Source organism: Lissotriton vulgaris, unplaced genomic scaffold (assembly GCF_964263255.1).
Source record: "Lissotriton vulgaris unplaced genomic scaffold, aLisVul1.2 SCAFFOLD_254, whole genome shotgun sequence".
Lineage (NCBI taxonomy): Eukaryota > Metazoa > Chordata > Amphibia > Caudata > Salamandridae > Lissotriton > Lissotriton vulgaris.
In genome coordinates, this window is record NW_028243099.1 from 1,912,310 (window position 1) to 1,930,690 (window position 18,381).

The 18,381-nt window shown below is 45.7% G+C and overlaps 1 protein-coding gene across 1 annotated transcript in view; it reads left to right on the forward strand.

The window, feature by feature from the left end:
* Positions 1 to 18,381, forward strand: part of CHRNA2 (cholinergic receptor nicotinic alpha 2 subunit) — a 236,509-nt gene that overhangs the window by 145,640 nt on the left and 72,488 nt on the right. The window lies entirely within an intron of this gene.

An 18,381-nucleotide genomic window follows, 5' to 3' on the forward strand; every position in this document is an offset into this window, starting at 1 on the left:
CCTTAACTCCGGATACCACCAGCTAGAGTTGGAGCCAGACAGCCGATACATTACCACCTTTTCGACGCACGTTGGGCTGCGTCGCTACACCCGGCTCAGCTTCGGCGTATCTTCGGCAGCCGAGGTTTTTCAAAACGCCATTCGTGAGGTGCTGTCAGGACTGACGGGTTTTCATCAACCTGAGCGATGACATCCTTGTCTATTCTTCAACCCTAGAAGAGCATCACACCAACCTGAGGGCGACCCTGCAGAGGCTTGCCGACAGCGGGTTGACCTTGCATCGAGCCAAATGTGCCTTCTACCAGGAAGCAGTGGACTTCTTCGGATACACATTCACCAGGGAAGGCCTCAAAGTGGACCCAAAGAAAGCGGAGGCGATCAAAGCGGCCAGCACACCTCGGAACCCAACGGAAGTGCGCAGTTTCTTGGGAATGGCCACGTACTGCGGCCGGTTCATCCCGAACCTGGCTGCCATCGCAGAACCCCTCAGAGCTCTCACCCACACAGATCAGAAGTGGGACTGGACCTCGGCCGCAAACAAAGCGTTCCAAAACGTCAAAGCTGGTCTTCTGGATAATACCACCATGGCCTACTTTCAGCCAAGACGGAAAACCGAACTGATTGTGGATGCCAGTCCCGTGGGACTAGGAGCCGTCCTTTTGCAAGAGTACGGTCCGGAAGAATGGAGGCCAGTCGCCTATGCCAGCAAGGCGCTGACAGACACGGAAACCAGATACGCACAGATAGAAAGGGAGGCCCTGGCAATCAAATGGGCCTGCCAACACTTTCATCTCTACCTCTGTGGACAGGAATTCACCGTGGTCACGGATCACAAGCCTCTCCTACCCCTTTTCGCTGGAACCTCAAGACTAGCTCCTCCACGGATCGAGCGGTGGGCCGTCCAGCTACAGGGCTATCGCTTCAAAGTGGTGTTCCGGCCTGGCGCTCACAATCCCGCCGACTACCTGTCACGGCACCCGGACGTTGCCTCACCACTGCCATCCACCGAGGACGGAGAGGAGATAGAAGAGATCGTGCACATGGTCACGCAAGCCGTGTGTCCCGACAACATGACCCTCAAGGAGATTGGGGAAGCTACGGCGGGAGATGAAACCCTCACGAAAGTCCGCCGAGCCCTCGAGGAAAACCAATGGGCCCGCTTCCTCGATGGCGCCGCTAGCCTCCGTCCAGAAGTCAGCCATGCGAGACAGCAGCTCTGGCACATTCGCAGTGAACTCAGCGTGGGAGAAGAAGGAGTGATCCTGCGAGGACACCTCCTCGTCATGCCGGAAAGCCTTCAACAGCGCGCATTAAGCCTAGCACACGTGGGACACCAAGGCATGGCGAAGACGAAGGCGCGCCTACGAAGCAAGGTGTGGTTCCCAGCGATGGACACCCAAGTAGAGGCAATGATACGGTCCTGCCATGCATGCACAATCACCGGGGGCGAACCCCTTCCAGCACCTGTGATCACGGAAGATGCGCCCCCGGCTCCCTGGACCCAACTCAGTATTGACTTTGGCAGCTTCCCGGACGGGAGGCAGATGTTGGTGCTGGTAGATTCCTTCTCGAAGTTCCCCATCGTGGAAGTCATAGCATTCACCGCTTTCCCACACGTCAGAAAGGTGCTAAACCGAGTGTTCGCAACCATGGGGCTCCCCGAGGAAATTAAGTCAGACAATGGACCTCCCTTCCAGGGGCGAGAGTTCCAATCATACCTGGAATCTCTCCGAATCAATCACAGGAAGATCACTCTGTTATGGCCTCAAGCCAACGGAGAAGTAGAGAGGCTGATGCGGACAATAAACAGAGCCCTTCGGATAGCGGTGGACAATGGGGAAGATCTGGAGGTGGCACTGGATCAGTTTCTAGGAGCCTATCGGCAAACGCCGCACTCGACGACAAAGTGCGCCCCGGCTCACGTACTGTTCAAACGGGCCCCCAGAGACGGCATACCCACGGTGAGCGCGTGGATGCCGGCCGAGAGAGATGCAGAGGCCACGCAAGCAAGAAGACGGGCCACCAATGCCAAAGCAAGCCTACATCGCCACGCCAAAGAGCCGGGCATCCGAGAAGGTGATGCAGTGGTCGTCAAGGATCGCTACCCAGGATGGAAGTTTCGAACACCGTTTGAGCCAGAGGTGTGGAGAGTTGAAAGGGTTCAAGGGACAATGGTCATGGCCAGGAGAGACGGGCAGACCGTCACACGAAACGTATTGTGCTTCAGAAAGGCAACAGAAGCAGCCATTGGTGTGAAAATTTGGCCCGATATGCAGCGTTCGCTATTCTAGCAACCGCTATGTATCGTTCCAAACGACCCTTATGGTGATTGGTTGTAAGTCAACCTATAGACCAGCTATCCTAGTAGCGTGGATACGAGCAGTCTAAGGCTAAAGACTCGAGAGGGCGTGTTAAGCCAGCTGTTTACCACACATGCACCCCTTGAACACCAAGTGAAAGGACACCACACAAGTGTTATGAAAATAAACAGGATATTTATTAAGATTCACAACAGCCCTGGACTCTTTATGAGGACAGGGTACTAAGCACAAACCAAATCTCTTAGGAAAATACTTCAAGTGCACAATTAAAACAAGTGTCCGAGGACACGGAAAGTTTAGTGGTCTCGGGCGGACCCGATAAGGCAAGTCGGAAGCGAGGGACTCAGGACCCTAGAGTAAAGAGGCTATGCAGGCACCGAAATACCGAGTTACCTAGCCACGAGGGCTGCGGCTGCACAAGTCTTACAGGCGTCGGGGTCTTCGCTGACGAGCCAGGAGCCGGAAGAAAAGGAGTTGCTGGCCGGCGACCAGTGATGAGTAGTTCGTAGAGATCCAAGCCTGGATCAGAGATCGTTGACACCTGAAAGCAGAGGGGACCAAGTTCGTACTACTAGCCAGTAGTCAGAGGGTACCAGGAGGGCACCGGTTGGCCGTCACCTCGACTAGGTGAGTGGGCGACGCTAGGCTCTGCAGTCTCACGGACCAGGAGGCGTTGTCGGCGACCAGGATGGAGGTGCGAGCTGTCCCACGAAGGATGATGCTGTCGGCGTCGCTGGGCCCAGGATTGGGGCAACAAGCCTTGGCAGATTTCAGGGCCACGTGGTGGGCCTAAAATGGCGTCTTGAGTGGACCAGGAGGGTCCGGGATGCTTCTCGCAAAGATGGAAGCAAGGGCCAGTCTGGAGCAACCAGACCAGCAGTGATGATTGTCGGATGTCGTCACGGAAGGGCACAAGCCAGCGGCTAGTGACCGGACAACGTGCTGAGCAGCGAGCAGAAGGGCCCCACGCAGATCGTGGAGATGCTGGGAGACTGCACTTCGGTGCTGGAGCGGCTCAGGGTCGGGGCTTCTCGGACCCCAGAGCACTCACCAGAGAATTGCTTCGATGGTCGTGCTGGTTAAGAGCGTGCAGGTTTTGATGATAGCCGGTCCCACGAGGTCTCGTCGCACCCACAGGTCACAGCTGAGCTGATGACGTGGGTAAAGGTCAGAGGTGCCAGGGAAGCCGGTTCTCGTCGAGCTGGGTCGTCGGATTCCTGAGGAAGGACTTGCAGCAAACCGCAGAGTTCTTAGATGGTGCCCGCTGATGCAGGGTGACTACTCCTTAGTCACAAGGGAGAAATCTTGAGAAGAGTCTCGAATGTCCTTTCGTAGAAAGTAGTTCTTGATTCAAAGATGATCTAATTTGGAAGGGTCCCCGGTCCGGCCTTTATCCTAAAGAAAGGGGTGGGTACATGACTAGGTCCTGCCCTAAGGGTGGGACCAGGAAGGGGGGTAGTTACACCCCTCTCCCCTGCCGGACTTTCCCCAGGCCAGGGCTGGCGCCCCTGGAACTGGTTCTGACCGGCAGATGCGTAGTGAGCACCGGGGTGCCACTCCGCAGTCACCTTCTCGCAAAAGCCCTACCTACCCAGAATACACAAACCCTGTCTGGGACGGTGCGAACACCGCCCTCGACAGGAAACCCTTTGTCCAAGCGCTCCTCGCTGGAAGGACTCCCAGCAGCAGGAGGTCAGACTCGTGTCTGTGGTGGCAGCATCCATTTTGTGGAGCTGAGGCTTTAGTTAACTTTAACCGGGGTTCACAGTTACGTACATGTCGTGTCCCTCTAGAAGGGCGGAATGCTAACCTCGTCGCCAGAATTGGTGAGGGGGCAGCATCCCGATTCGTATGACACCTTACTCGACATGTCTTGATAACGCGATACCGAAGTTACCGATATGGTACGCGTTATCATGGAACAGCCATTGGGTCTTGGTTCCGCAAGCTGCAACCGGGCCCGGCTCGGGCCAGAACACAGTTCACATGAGCCCACGCACTCTGCCTTCAGGATTGTCAAGGCCTGCCATAGGAGTGACTGATAGGAACTCGGGTGTCCATTGTATGGTTAGATATAGAGCTACTATACCTAAAGCAAAGGGTGATTACACGACTTCGCCCCAGCTGTCATGCAGCCAGTTGTGTCAAATTTAGGAGGCCAGCCAGGGGTGGCATAATACATGCTGCAGCCCCTGGCGGCCCTGGGTACACCTATGCCCTGAGTTACAGGGTCTGATAAGGTGGCCCAGTACCAATTGGTAAATGCACCTAGGGTACATATCGTAATTTAGAAAGAGAACAGCCAGGCTGTGGGTCTGATTGGCAGGCCCACAGCCAGAGAAAGTCGTAAACCAGAGAAACACAAGCAAAAAATCTGGGTGATCATAGGATTGCAGACCCTACTCTCCTACAATTGGGCACCAGCGAGCGGAGGAAGCGGAAGAAGAAGAGCTGGTGCTGGAAGAGGCAAGATGCCCCAGGTCCCCTAGTCCTCTGCCCGGACCGACACGCGGAGAGAGTCAACCGAGGCCAATGCCACCCGGCCTCGGCGCCGAGCGGAGTCAGCCAAGGGCCTCTGAAGTGAGCGAAGATCCGAGAGCAACCCCGGCCGGGGCTGCCGAACCATCAGGGATCCGGAGTCGTCGCTACAGCCTGAGGCCCAATCCGGCGCCTAGCCAACGGCTGAGAGACTTTGCATGGACATCTCCGTGAACTGCCATTCGAATGTCCGGGGGCAGAAAGAACTAAAATAAAGGAGGGATGTAGAGAGCCACTCGGGCTCTCCACTACAATGTTTCTTTTCCCCACGCACGCACGCACAACCCCGGGGCGGGCTCGCGCCGGGGTATAAATAAAACGGGCGGAAGGCCGCTCGTGGTCTTTCCAGCCAACTATCATCTAGTGTCTGTGTGCCCTTATTATCTACAGTATAATAGCACGTGGTAGGCCTCACTTACCACATTACAATCATGAATGTCTCAAATCGCATACAACCTATTTTTTCCTTTCTGTCCTTTAATGAACCTTTCTTTTTGAACCTGCTTGTTTTTGTTTATGTACTTGACTTCTCAGACCTCACTGGAAGCATTCATGGGTTCTTGCTTTGATTTAGCAGGAGAATCTGTTGTGTGCCAGCTTTGTATAGATTGTAGCCCCACTCATAATTGTTTGTTAAACTGTAACGCTATAACGCTTTAACGCATGTTCTATGAACGCGCTGGTGTTCTCCAGATAAATATCTGTATATGTCTCTTATGTTTTCCTCATGATCACGTCAAACAAACGAAAAGAAACAGTCTGATCAATTGTTCTCAAAAGCTTTTCCAATAATTAGTCGTTGGGTGTTCTGATGTTTCTTTATTTCATATGGAAATGCCCAGCCAACACGTGTTTCGACTTCTTCAAGGCTGACAAACAAAAGGACGAGATTTGTCCCATTCTCTCCGCCGGTTCTACTTCCATCCCAGCTGTTCCTGGTTTTCCCTTCGTGTCCTAAACTTCTTATGATGTTCAGGTTCACGAGCAAAACGCATGGAGCGATAAGGAATCTGAAGGCATACTCGCTGAGAAGCAGATCTGGTACAGAGACTGTTAACAATCGAAGTGATACTGAGAGTACAGAGTTGATCACAGGGCACCACACCTGTACTAGTGACACAGATACTATAACATGGGAACATTATAAGAAGTTTAGAACATGAAGGGAAAACCAGGAACAGCCAGGACAGAAGTAGAACCGGCGGAGAGAACGGGACAAATATCGCCCTTTTGTTTGTCAGCCCTGAAGAAGTCGTGTGGGACAGCTCCCACGACGAAACACGTGTAGGCTGGGCATTTCCATATGAAATAAAGGAACATCAGAACACCCAACGACTAATTATTGGAAAAGCTTTTGAGAACAATGGATCACACTGTTTCTTTTCGTTTGTTTGACATGATCGTGAGGAAAACATTAGAGACAAATACAGATATTTATCAGGAGAACACTAGCGTGTGCATAGGACAAGCGTTATAGTTTAACTGTGGGTCGTGTAAACGGTCCAGAAGGAGGGTTCAGGGTGTGTATTTCCCTCACCTTTTTGCACCGCACTGATTGGGAATAGCGATTGACGCATACTCGAGAGGCGCCAATTCCTACACTTTACACCAAACTATAGTGAGTCCAGAAGTTTGTGGCAGCTGATATTCTTATGAGGAGTACATAACCTTTTTTCCTTCATCAGAGAAAAATTACGAAGCACACACTGTAATCCAAAAGCAAGAAATGCATTCTAAGAAAAATAAGGTTCTTTTTGCAAAGTTGAGGTATATTGCATGTAGTTTATTGTCTCCAGATTTGTTCACAGTCCTTGATCCAGACATGTTATCCAATACAAACAGGCAGCCGACGTGCTCCTTTTCAAGGCTGAAAAAGATATTAGAAATCTGCAATAATAGTACTCCACACGTGGGCAGAAAGCCCCTCACTGAAAATATCTACATTTTACGTAGGCTCATCAAGGCCCTGACTTGTGCTGGTTACCTTCTACTTAAAAACATTCACACGCATGTCATGGATATTTTGGAGGCTTAATAGGACCCCTTGTTCTTGATCTTTTCGCGCTTGCAGTACATGTTTGTTAGCATGTTGATCGTTTCAGTGAGGCACTTGCTGCCCATGTGCTGAGTACTGCCGGCACCCTCCTCACCCACCAGACAGGACGCCACGCCGCCAGAACCCTCACGCTAACCAAAGGGCACCCAAGGACCTTTCTCCTGCTGAAACTGCAGCTACACCCTCACCCACACCCGCACTCCAGCTCCTCTTGCTGCCCAGCTACCCTACACTGCACCCGACCGGCTCAGCTGCATCCTCCTCAACATGCGTTCCCTCCACAAAGACACCACAGAAATCTGGAACCCCCTCCACTCCATCTCTCCCGACATCACATTCCTGACGGAAACCTGGACTAACCTCAGCTCTGGGCCAGACATCACCACTGACATCCCCGAAGACTACAAGATCACCCTCAAGGATCACACCCACCGGCCAGGAGGAGGCATCGCCATCATCCACAGGAACACCGTCCGCCTGCCTACCACTCAGACGAACCAACGACAACCATGGAACACCTCCACTTCCAGATCCAGACAGCCCCAACACCACCTTTGGTGGCACTCTCGTCTACAGGCCTCCCAGCCCGTCCACACTTTACAGAAGCCATTGACGACTTACTCACACCCCAGGCTCTCGCATTCCACCGATTACATGGTGTAGAGACAGAATATCAAGTAAAAAAATGTTGTGCTGCACAAATATCAAGTCATAAATATCGAGGTTCAGAAATAGCGACAGCAAAAATATCGTGGTCAAAAATATTGACTTAAGTAATATCGATTTTAAAAATATCAAAGTGTTTAATATTGTTTGCAAAAATATAGTTTCAAATTTCGTTTTTTAATTAATGTTTTGTATTTTAGTATATATTTATGTATGTGTTGTATTTTTTTGTATAAGAATTGTTTGTATTTTTAAATAATTGTGTTACATTTTTAGTAGGTATTCATTTTTTGTATTTGAATTTTGTGTTTTTAGTTCCGTTGCGGGTAATTTAATTATGTATAATTCATTGATTATGTTTTATTAATATTTGTTTAATTGAGATGTTAGTGTTAAATGTGTAATTTATTATTAATCAATTAATATTGGTTGTTAATTTTAATTAACTAATTATTAATTATTTATGGTAATTGTATACTTAACTTTAGGTGTGTGTTGTGGTGTTTAGAGGTGTAAAGGGTGGGAAGTACTGTATTTGTAATTGATGAATTAATAATGTGATGTTAATTTTAATGAATTAATTTGTAATTAATTATGGTAATTGTGTAATTAATTTTAGGTTTGTGTTTTGGTGTTTAGAGGAGAAAAGGGTGGGAAGTAATTTGTATTTAATTAACATATGGTTGTTGATTAATGTCAATTATTTGATATTTATTTTGGGTAATTGTTTATTTTTGTGTGTGTTGTTTTTACATTTGAAGGGGTAAAGGGTGGGTAATGAAGACATTTCTGTTACTTTGTTATTAGTAATAGTTTTTCATGTAAAAAAGTTGTAATTGTGTTTTATTATTTTAGAGTTTAACTTAGGCGTGTGTTGTGGATTGTATAGTGTTAGTGTGTGTAGTAAATTAATGTTTGTTAGTTGTTTTAATAATAATATTTTTTTAATTGATTATTAACTATGTTAATTATGTGAAATAAAATATTAAAAAATGTTAACATGTTTTGTTATTGGTGTAGTGTTATAGGGTTGGAAATAAAATTACTACATTAATTTATTAATTCATTTATTGGTTTGTAAATATTTTCTAATTGAAAGGAAATATTTTTATAAATGTATTATTTTATTTTATATAATATTTGTAGGCTTGTGTTATATGTAATTAATATTATAATATGTTTTCTTTTACATATTTAATGTATTTGATTTGTCATTTCTAAATATTGTTTATTTATTTTTATGATTTTTTAATTTGTATTTTTTTTATTTTAGTTTTCACCATGTGACTGTGAAGAGTAATTTGTGTCTCTTCGCTAACCAACACTTTCCATAATGTTGCACTCACTAGAGTGGGAATAATACGTTTTACCTCTACGCTATCGAGCATGCTTCCTACTGGTGCATTCACTGGAGTGGGAGTAGTAATTTTTACCCCTCCGCTATCCAACACTTTCTCTACTGTTGCACTCACTGGAGTGAGAATAGTAATTTTTAACCCTCCACTATCCAACACTTTCCCTACTGTTGCATTCCCCAGAGGGGGAGTAACATTTTTACCCCTCCGCTATTCAACACTTACACTACTGTTGCGTTCAGTGGAGTGGGAATAGTAAATGTTACCCCTGTGCTATCCAACACTTTCACTATTGTTGCACTCAATGGAGTTGGAATATTAATTTTTACTCCTCCAATATCCAACACTTTCCCTACCTTTGCACTCACTTGAGGGGGTGTATTCCTTTTTTACCCCTCTGCTATCCAACACTTATACTACTGTTGCACTCACTGGAGTGGGAATAGTAATTTTTACTCCTTTGCTAACTAACACTTATCCTGCTGTTGAACTCTTAGGAGTGGGAATAGTAATTTTTTTCCCTCTGCTATCCAACACTTTCCCCACTATTGCACTCACTGGAGATGGAATAGCAAATTTAATTCCTCCGCTATTCAACACTTTCCCTACTGTTCCCCTGACTGTATTGGGAAGTTTAAGTTTAAATATTTTTTAATAGTTTGTTTTAATTTATTATAGATTTTTTTATATTTTGAATTATTGATATATAGATATATATTCAAAGTTCAAGTTCAAAAAGTACTTTATTCGGTTAAAAAGACGATAACCATAAAAGCAACAAGTTAAGATTACATTTACAGTGAATAATAAAACAGCTTTTTGTCTAAGGAGAAGGAGACACAGTTTTTCCCTAATTTAAACAGTTTAAAATTCATCCATACAAATCGATTTCCGCAGTTTAAAAGCATGTTAAAAAAACTCTGATAGTGATGCAACAATAAAAATAGTGTCCATTCTTTGCAATTCAGAAAACGCTGGGCGACATCTATTTAAATTCATCTCTTTAAGGATAGGGACAATAAATTTCGTGCGAGGCAAAGTGTAAAATTTGAAAAAAAAATAAAACATGAATATAAGATTACAGGGACAATTCATCACATGGGCACAAAGACAATTCATTCGACCAAGAGTTCATTTCTGGGAAGGTCAATAACCTAAAAACAATATTAAATCTGAAACGTGTAAGAAGAAAGCTATCATAATTAGACATAGGGAGGCTTAAGTATGGCTGCAATTTATTTACAGTTAAAATCAACTGGTGTGAGGAAACCGTCTTTTTCTTTGTTTCTTCTGACAGTCTTTTTTCCCTCAGATGTTCCATACACAGTTTTTTCAATAGTTTTCTAGAAATGTGTACCATTGTAGGTGGGTCCTCATAATATTGTAGATGGTCAATTTCTGTCAGAAACGTTCTAACATAGTTTAACCACTTAAGACCATTAACATTTTCAAGTTTTAACACATCTTGGAGTATGGCGCGGTTTAATACACACTCATTTATAGCCCATATTCTGTGCCACAGAAGAATGGGCTGGGTTCTAATTTTATCTGAGATATACGGCTGCCCCAGCTCCGTGTGACAGAGAAGAGTTGCAATACTTTCCGGTATGGACAGAATATACTGCATAAACTTGTTTTCAACTAGTTGAATTGATTTGATATTGGCATACCCCCAGAGTCCCGCTCCATACAAAGCCACCGATAAACACGTTGCATTATAAATAGTTAAAATTTCCCTTATCGGGTTCTTTCCCAGTTTTTTTGTGAAACTCTTTAAGGCCATTGTTGTCTTCGAGAACAAGAGAGTTCTTGCCTTCACCGCACTTGTCCAGAGCCAGTCTCATGAAACAGGATGCCTAAATAAGGGAAGGTGGACGTTTTTTCTAGGGAAGCGTTATTTATGAACAACGTTTTCATTTGATTCTTTGTTCGTGTGCCACAGTTCATGGAAAAAGTCTTGCTACAGTTGATTTTTAAATCCAAGCTGAGCATAAACTTATTGAAGGATGTTATCAGGTTTTGGAGGGCCATGGGGTGTGAGCCATTAACACAGCGTCATCCGCATACAAGAGTGCAGGGATAGATCTTTTACCAACCATGGGTATATCCCTGCACTCTTGCAGCAGACGAGGCTCCAGGCCGTTTATATAGATCAGGAATAAAAAAGGTACCAGGACGCACCCCTGGCGTACTCCACGCCCTATCCCAAAAGACCTACTGCATTTCCCCCCTTTTCCATAGCGAACAGTAGCAGTGGCCCCTGAATACAATTCCCTCAGGAAGCGAATGATCGGGTCTTCCACGCCCAGCCTTAGCAACAGTTCCCATAATTTATTGTGAGACACACAATCGAAAGCCGATGTAAGATCGACAAACAGTAGATATATATATTATTTTTTTATCATTTTAAACTTTTAAAATAAATAAAAAATATTAGTTAATTGATTATTTTAAGGTAAATATATATATGTATACATTATGTTTGTGTTTTTATCTTTTTTAATTAAGTTTATTTGTTATATTTTGTTAAAATGTATAATAAATGTAATTAATTTGTTATAATTAATATTTAATATATGTAACATATCAATTATTATTTTATATATATATTTAAATCTATATTTTGTTTACATCTATATTTTTTACATTGATAACTTTGATTCAATATTTTTTTACCTACCTATTTAGGTATGGGAGTTGATATTTTTGTAGTCTATATTTTTTAATTGATATTCTTAACATCAATATTTGTGTCATCGATGTTCTATCAGTGAACCGATGACATCCTACTCGGCACCTCAACTTTCACCTGGACTACCCCGGTGACCTGAACACCACATCCCTTCTGAAGAACCTCACCAAAATCGGACTCAAGCAGCTAGTCACCTCTCCGACCCACGCCGTGGGACACGCCCTTGAGTGCCAGCTGCCTGAGGGACCTGGCTTTGGGGAACCGATTGATGCGTCATGGAAACCAGGGGATGCAGTGCCTTGATGCCCGGATCGTGCAGATTTTAAAAGCTAAATTCAGCGCTGGCCCGTCTCCGCTCTGTATGATTGTGAAAATCATACATTTGAATCTGTAGAATGCTCATTCTCAGTCTCCATAAACTGCACCAAACTCTTTGTCCTCGATGACGTGGGCCGCCTTCAATTGTGGGCCTTGTGCGAAGTTTGCTGAAGGGTCGCATTTACAAGAGGGCTATAGAGTTCGACCCCTCATTTTACCCCCTTTAAATTTCGGCAGGTTAAATCTAACGAAACGTAAAGTGGGGAAAAGCCTGAGAAATTCCAATACATGAAAATGTGGGTGGGGGAAGAGAGGCAACAAAATTCTTGTGTTTCAATTTTGGGCCGTTTATTGTACCTGGTAAACTCCGAACCATGTGACTTTGTGTATTATTAACCTTTGAGGTATAAGAAGAGCAAGTCGTGTGGAACATAAGGGGGAGAGAGAAAATATATTGAATTGTTGATGGATCACTGTGAATAACAGGGGTTTTCTTTCGCCAAAGTGTTCTGAGTGACATCAAAGAGACGAAGGCGAATCCTGATCTATGATGTCACTCAGAAGCCTGAGTCGTCTGATGTCACCCAGAACCCTGAGTTTTCTATGATGTCACCCAGAACCCTGAGTTGAGAAACATCCCTATTATTTACGGTTACCCATCTCCAGTTTTCTGTTCTGCATGGCCCACCTGGATCTTCAGCCCCTGCTTTCAGCAACTATGCCGGGGCCATGGGCGAGCCATACACAACATGGCCTTACTGGCCTCAGCCCCCTGGGCTTTGTTTCACCCGCCACCCAGCCCCTCCACCCTATGGCCATCATTGCCTTTAGCCCCTCCTAAAAAAGAATTCATGCATCATGCCACAGTTTCACACCACCTCAGTATTACCTTCCCCTAAATATTAAAAACATGTATTTGTGTCCTTCCACCCATCTTCAACACTCCCCACATATACGATCCCCTCACACCCACATTTTAAACAGCGTGTTATCCTGCCAACCACACCTCTCTTTCTTTAAGCCAACTCTCCCCCGCCCAAATCTAGAAAAAAATTAGCTTGTCTCCTGCCACCCACCCCACCACTCTCCCCTTGGTGCCTAACACTGTGCTCTCTGCTCTCCATCAGAGCAGAGAGCCCGCACTGCTCTGACAGGCTCCCTGAGAGCCCGGCGGAAGCAGCCTGGGATGACTGTGACATAGCAACAGTGGGAAATCGGGTACTCATGCCAGTGTCTCAAGGAGAGCCATAAACAGTCATGAGAATTAGAAGCAGCCTAAAAAAACAAGGAGGACCTGGCTTGGCAGTTCGGGCTAGACTGGTCCCATGAGCCACAGGGTCAAGCCTGATTTGCATATGGGCAGGTCTAAACTGAGGTGGCATGGTGAGCAAAAGAATGATTGATTTAACCCAGATCTTTTTTCTGGGGGTGAATGTTTTGATTTGTTCTGCATTCTGTCCCTCAATTGTCTGTCTTTTGCTTTCTCACCCTTAGTGCGCCAGGTACACCCAGACGTGGGTCCTGGGCTCACTGTGACACTAGAATCAAGCTATCCTGGCTGATGAGGGGGGAAACCCCGAAACTGGTCCTAGGATGTTTGTTTCTGGTCCAGGGAGGATCTGGTTTGGCAGTTCGGGCTGAACTGCTCCCACGAGGCACAGGGTCAAGACTGATTTGCATATGGCCAGGTCTAAACTGGGGTGGAATGGTCAGCAAAAGAATGATGGATTTAACCCAGATCTTTTGACTGGGGGTGAATTTTTTGATTTGTTCTGCATTTCATCCATCAATTATGTGTCTTTTGCTTTCTCGCCCTAAGTGCGCCAGGTATACCCAGACGTGGGTCCTGGGCTCACCGTGCCACTGGATGCTTGTTTCCGGTCCAGGGAGGACCTGGCTTGGCAGTTAGGGCTGGACTGTTCCCATGAGGCACAGGGTCAAGACTGATTTGCATATGGCCAGGTCTAAACTGGGTTGGCATGGTGGGCAAAAGATAGATGGATTTAACCCAGATCTTTTGACTGGGGGTGAATGTTTTGATTTGTTCTGCATTTCATCCATCAATTATGTGTCTTTTGCTTTCTCGCCCTAAGTGCGCCAGGTATACCCAGACGTGGGTCCTGGGCTCACCGTGCCACTGGATGCTTGTTTCCGGTCCAGGGAGGACCTGGCTTGGCAGTTCGGGCTGGACTGTTCACATGAGGCACAAGGTCAAGACTGATTTGCATATGGCCAGGTCTAAACTGGGTTGGCATGGTGGGCAAAAGATAGATGGATTTAACCCAGATCTTTTGACTGGGGGTGAATGTTTTGATTTGTTCTGCATTCCGACCATCAATTGTGTGTCTTTTGCTTTCTCTCCAAAAACAATGACAACTCTACAAACACTTTCACCCCCACTTCCTCTTGTCTGTCCACCCGACTGCCAGATCTTCAGTGGATGGATGCAGGGACAGCTTCTCCAGTAAGGCGGAGGAGCATCACCCCACTGCTCTTTGAGCAGGAAAAATAAAATGATAATAAAGGTTATAGTTTTATTTTTCACAGGTTCGGGGCTCGGGGAGGCTGGAAGCACAGGGGAGGAGTTGCTTGCCCACTCCAAGTGCACATGACCATTTGACCGGCCCTCTTGGGCCGCCCAAACCAGTCATGCGCACTTTACTTGTTCCCCACCAGGCTGCATTACACAGCCTGGTGGGTAACATGCCCAGGCCCCCAATCCCCACACCCCTAATGCTGCATTGCAGCATTGTGATTGGCTTAGGGGAGCCAATCATAACACTGCATTGCAGCGCTGAGATTGGTTATGGGGAGCCTGGGTGCTTTCTGGTTCTGGACTCGCCAAGAAGCAGAGAAGAGACGCAGTCAGCGGAATAGATAGGTGTATTTGTATTTTTTTTATTTTGTACCCCCACCACCCCACACTTCCCCCATCCAACCAAACTCCCCCACACCTCATTACCTGCTAGCTGCTACTGGTTGCATAGCTCCACCAGCCAAGAAATGATTGCAAACATCTGGGTGGCATTCAGGGCAAGCAATCGAATTTCAGTAGGGCCAAGCCCGCCTTTAATCCTTCTGATATCAAGAAATTCTGTGCTGCTAAAAGAGCTCAAAGTATCAGTCATTGTATACAATATTTGAATGTGCCAGAAGTGTGGGAGTGCACACTATACATAACACAAGTTATTATCATAAGATCTTCAGGTGAGGGCCTTGTGCTGTACTTAGAGACTGCATCCCTGACAGTCTGATCATCTGTCCCTCTCTGAATGTTGTCGTTTTAAGTATTATCATATTTAGAGAGTATTGCATAGGACCCCCTCCTCCACCAGCCTTGTGTAGGTAATAATGAGTACCTAGGCGAGTACAGCCTACCACTGAGTCATGTCTGCAAATTGGATGGTTGGTGCCACAAAATTAAGTCATGTCTAATTAGGCCACTGCTGATGACCTCATCACAGACATGATCTCTGGTATCTGTTCTTCTCCGCCTCTCTGATTGCAGGAAAGAAAGTTCCCTGATTCAATTTCTTTCCCGATGAATCATCCTCTTCAACCCCAACCTGATTACAGCTCTCAGGGAGTGTTTTTTCTTATGAGCATCAGAAGCAGTGCCTTTTGCAGTTTGGACTTGAGATGTGAACCCCTCTCCTGGTGTAGTATTCTGTGATTAAAGCCTCTTTCCTTAACTCTGTGCCCTGTACCAATAGACTACATCCGTTTTAGCTGTACATTGTAAATTGCTTGAATCTTTTTTTTCGATTGAAGTTGATTTGTTTAAGACAAATCCTAAAACCCTTACAGAGCTAAACAGGCCTGGAAGTATAATAGGAGTCAGTGCTTCCTTTCCTGGCTAAAGTAATAGTCACCTTTTACACAAAAGCTTGATAAAATCAATAACTGCTTTACATTCTCGAATATTTGCTCAATTCAATAATACATTATGTTTCCCAGTTTCGCACACATCAGTACCAATTGTCCATTTAATAATTAAGGAATTAGATATTGATTCTGCTCGACTGTCTCGGCAGGGAAGAGAAAAAGAATGTGAATTGAGGTTTCACAGACTTTGCTGCAAAAACAACACAACCTTTTGATTTCAGGGCAGCCAACCCAGGGGGTGACAATAGTATGGGCCCGCATTGGGCCTGATCTGTAGTGTATATTATTGTGTGCGGAAGTGGGAAGACAGGGGGCAAGAAAAAATCGTAATTTCTATTGATTTATAGTTGTGTGTACACAGTATAGGTTTTTAGCCTCCAATGCCTGCCTGTGAGTCACTTGAGAGAATCAGCCATTCTAAAAGCACAGATGTACCTATGTTCCTCTTTGTTAGTACCAATACAAACGTCCATTATTAGTTTCCGCTCTATGGTGTCACAAGGGCCACTGGAATTATGCTGCAGAAGAGAACTAAATTATGTGGCAGGGTTGACTACATTATGTGGCAAGAAAAGGCAAATTATGCAGCAAAGGGTGTCACATGTTGTGATCATTATTTTGTAAAGTTTGCACCTGATAACAGTGTCTGAGAAAACAGTTCATCTTAATTAGTACCAATCTAACACCCAAATACATCAATAAACAACTGACAGATGATCAGCTAACATCTGTGAAAAGAGTTCTGGTGCACAGGAACTAACCCTGGGCAAAGCACTACGCTACGCTCGCGTAGTTTGCGAAGTTTCCGCTACTTCGCACTACGTGAATTGCATGTAGCACAGTGCAAACACTCGTAGCGTTCATTTTTTGCTTGCTTGCAGTCCTCAACGTCAAGTTGGCGACCGCGAGCAAGCAAAATGACATCCCGGCGAGACTTTTTCCTCGTTCAGGATCAGCAACATCAAGTTGCTGATCGCGAGCGTGGAAAATAAACCTCCCGGCGAGATTCTCAGCGAGATTAGGTTTCTCGTTGCGAGTGGTCGCATATGCTCACGACCGCTCGCGATGAGAAACTACCAGTCCGCGTTGAGAAAGCGGCCGCTCGAGTAAAAATCTACTCAAGCGGCACAAAACTACAGCTCGCACTGTGCAAGAAGCCGTTTTCAATGATTGCAAATTGCCGGATGCTTGTCCGCACTGTGCAATCAATTGAAAATGGCATCTTGCACAGTGCAAACAGGGTACTACGCAGTTCGCGTAGTGCTACGCGTAGCTCGCGAAGTGCACTTCGCATAGCTACGAGTAGCGCTACTTTGCGAACTACGCCCAGGGTTAACAGGAACCCGAGTCACCATACGTTTAGTAACTTATGATCTGTTAGAGCAAGAAGAAAATTTTGTTCGTTAAAATCTACAGAATATGTGGCAGATGATGGATTATGTGGCAAATGCAGCAATCCCATAATTAAGAAAAAATCGCAGCAGCCGCCCAATTCCAGTGGCCCGGGGTATCCATCAAATGAACAGAAATGCTGCCATGGACCTAGTTAAAGTTTGTTTCACAATGGTTCTAGCAAAGACTCCTGCTGTCCTGGTCATGAAATCATACTCCCTGTGAACTGATAATCCAGATATAAGACCCAAGAAGATTTTAGCCCCAGTTCCAGCAGGGTGGTACTCTAGAGTGTCTTCAGACTATGTGCGCTAGGACCCTTGCAGTTCTGGGCGGAGTCAACAGAGGAATCACACAACTTGCTGGGAGGTGTTACGCTGTGGTTATTAACAGTCATGATGTAATGAGAATGTAGTGTGTGATTGTACGCGGAAGAATAAGACGTCTGCTACAGAGCTCAGTGTGTGGCGTATTCATTTGTATGCTCCCGGACTGGGGGGGGGGGGGGAGTGCTACAGTCTCAAAAGATAGAGCATTTCAAAGACCCAGGTTAAGAGAAGCCAGCTCTTAGCACTGGGAAAATAGGCAGCTGCTCCTTTGAGAAACAACAGAATAACTTGGGAGTTATTGTCCATCCTGATGGCCACCGTTTGAATACTGTGCACAATCTTGTAAAATCATGTAAAACGTGTTACTCATTGGAGCAAATATCTGGAGGACAGGAGTGTGCAAGTGAGTCTAGTATTAACTATGACCTCCAAGTACTGTTGTTCTTTGCAAGTGCAGTGCTGTTCAGATGCAGCCCCATTGGCTACAAGGCTTTTGACGTTCAAAAGGCATCACTTATGTTTTGCAGGGGTTGGCCATCAGATAGTTTCTATAGTAATCTGAATTCGGTCCATTTTTTGTTGGAGACCAATTCTGATGCTGTTCATGAAGGTTAAGGACCTGATTTATATCTTGGCGGATGAGATGCTCCATCACAAATGTGATAGATATCTCGTCCGCCGCATTATGATCTCCATAGGATATAATGGGATCATAATACGGCTGACGGGATCTCCGTCACATTTGTGATGGAGTATTCCCCTCCGCCAAGTTCTAAATTAGGCCCTATGTTGTTGGCTAAGAAAAAGGCAGAGATTTGCCGGCCCCAAT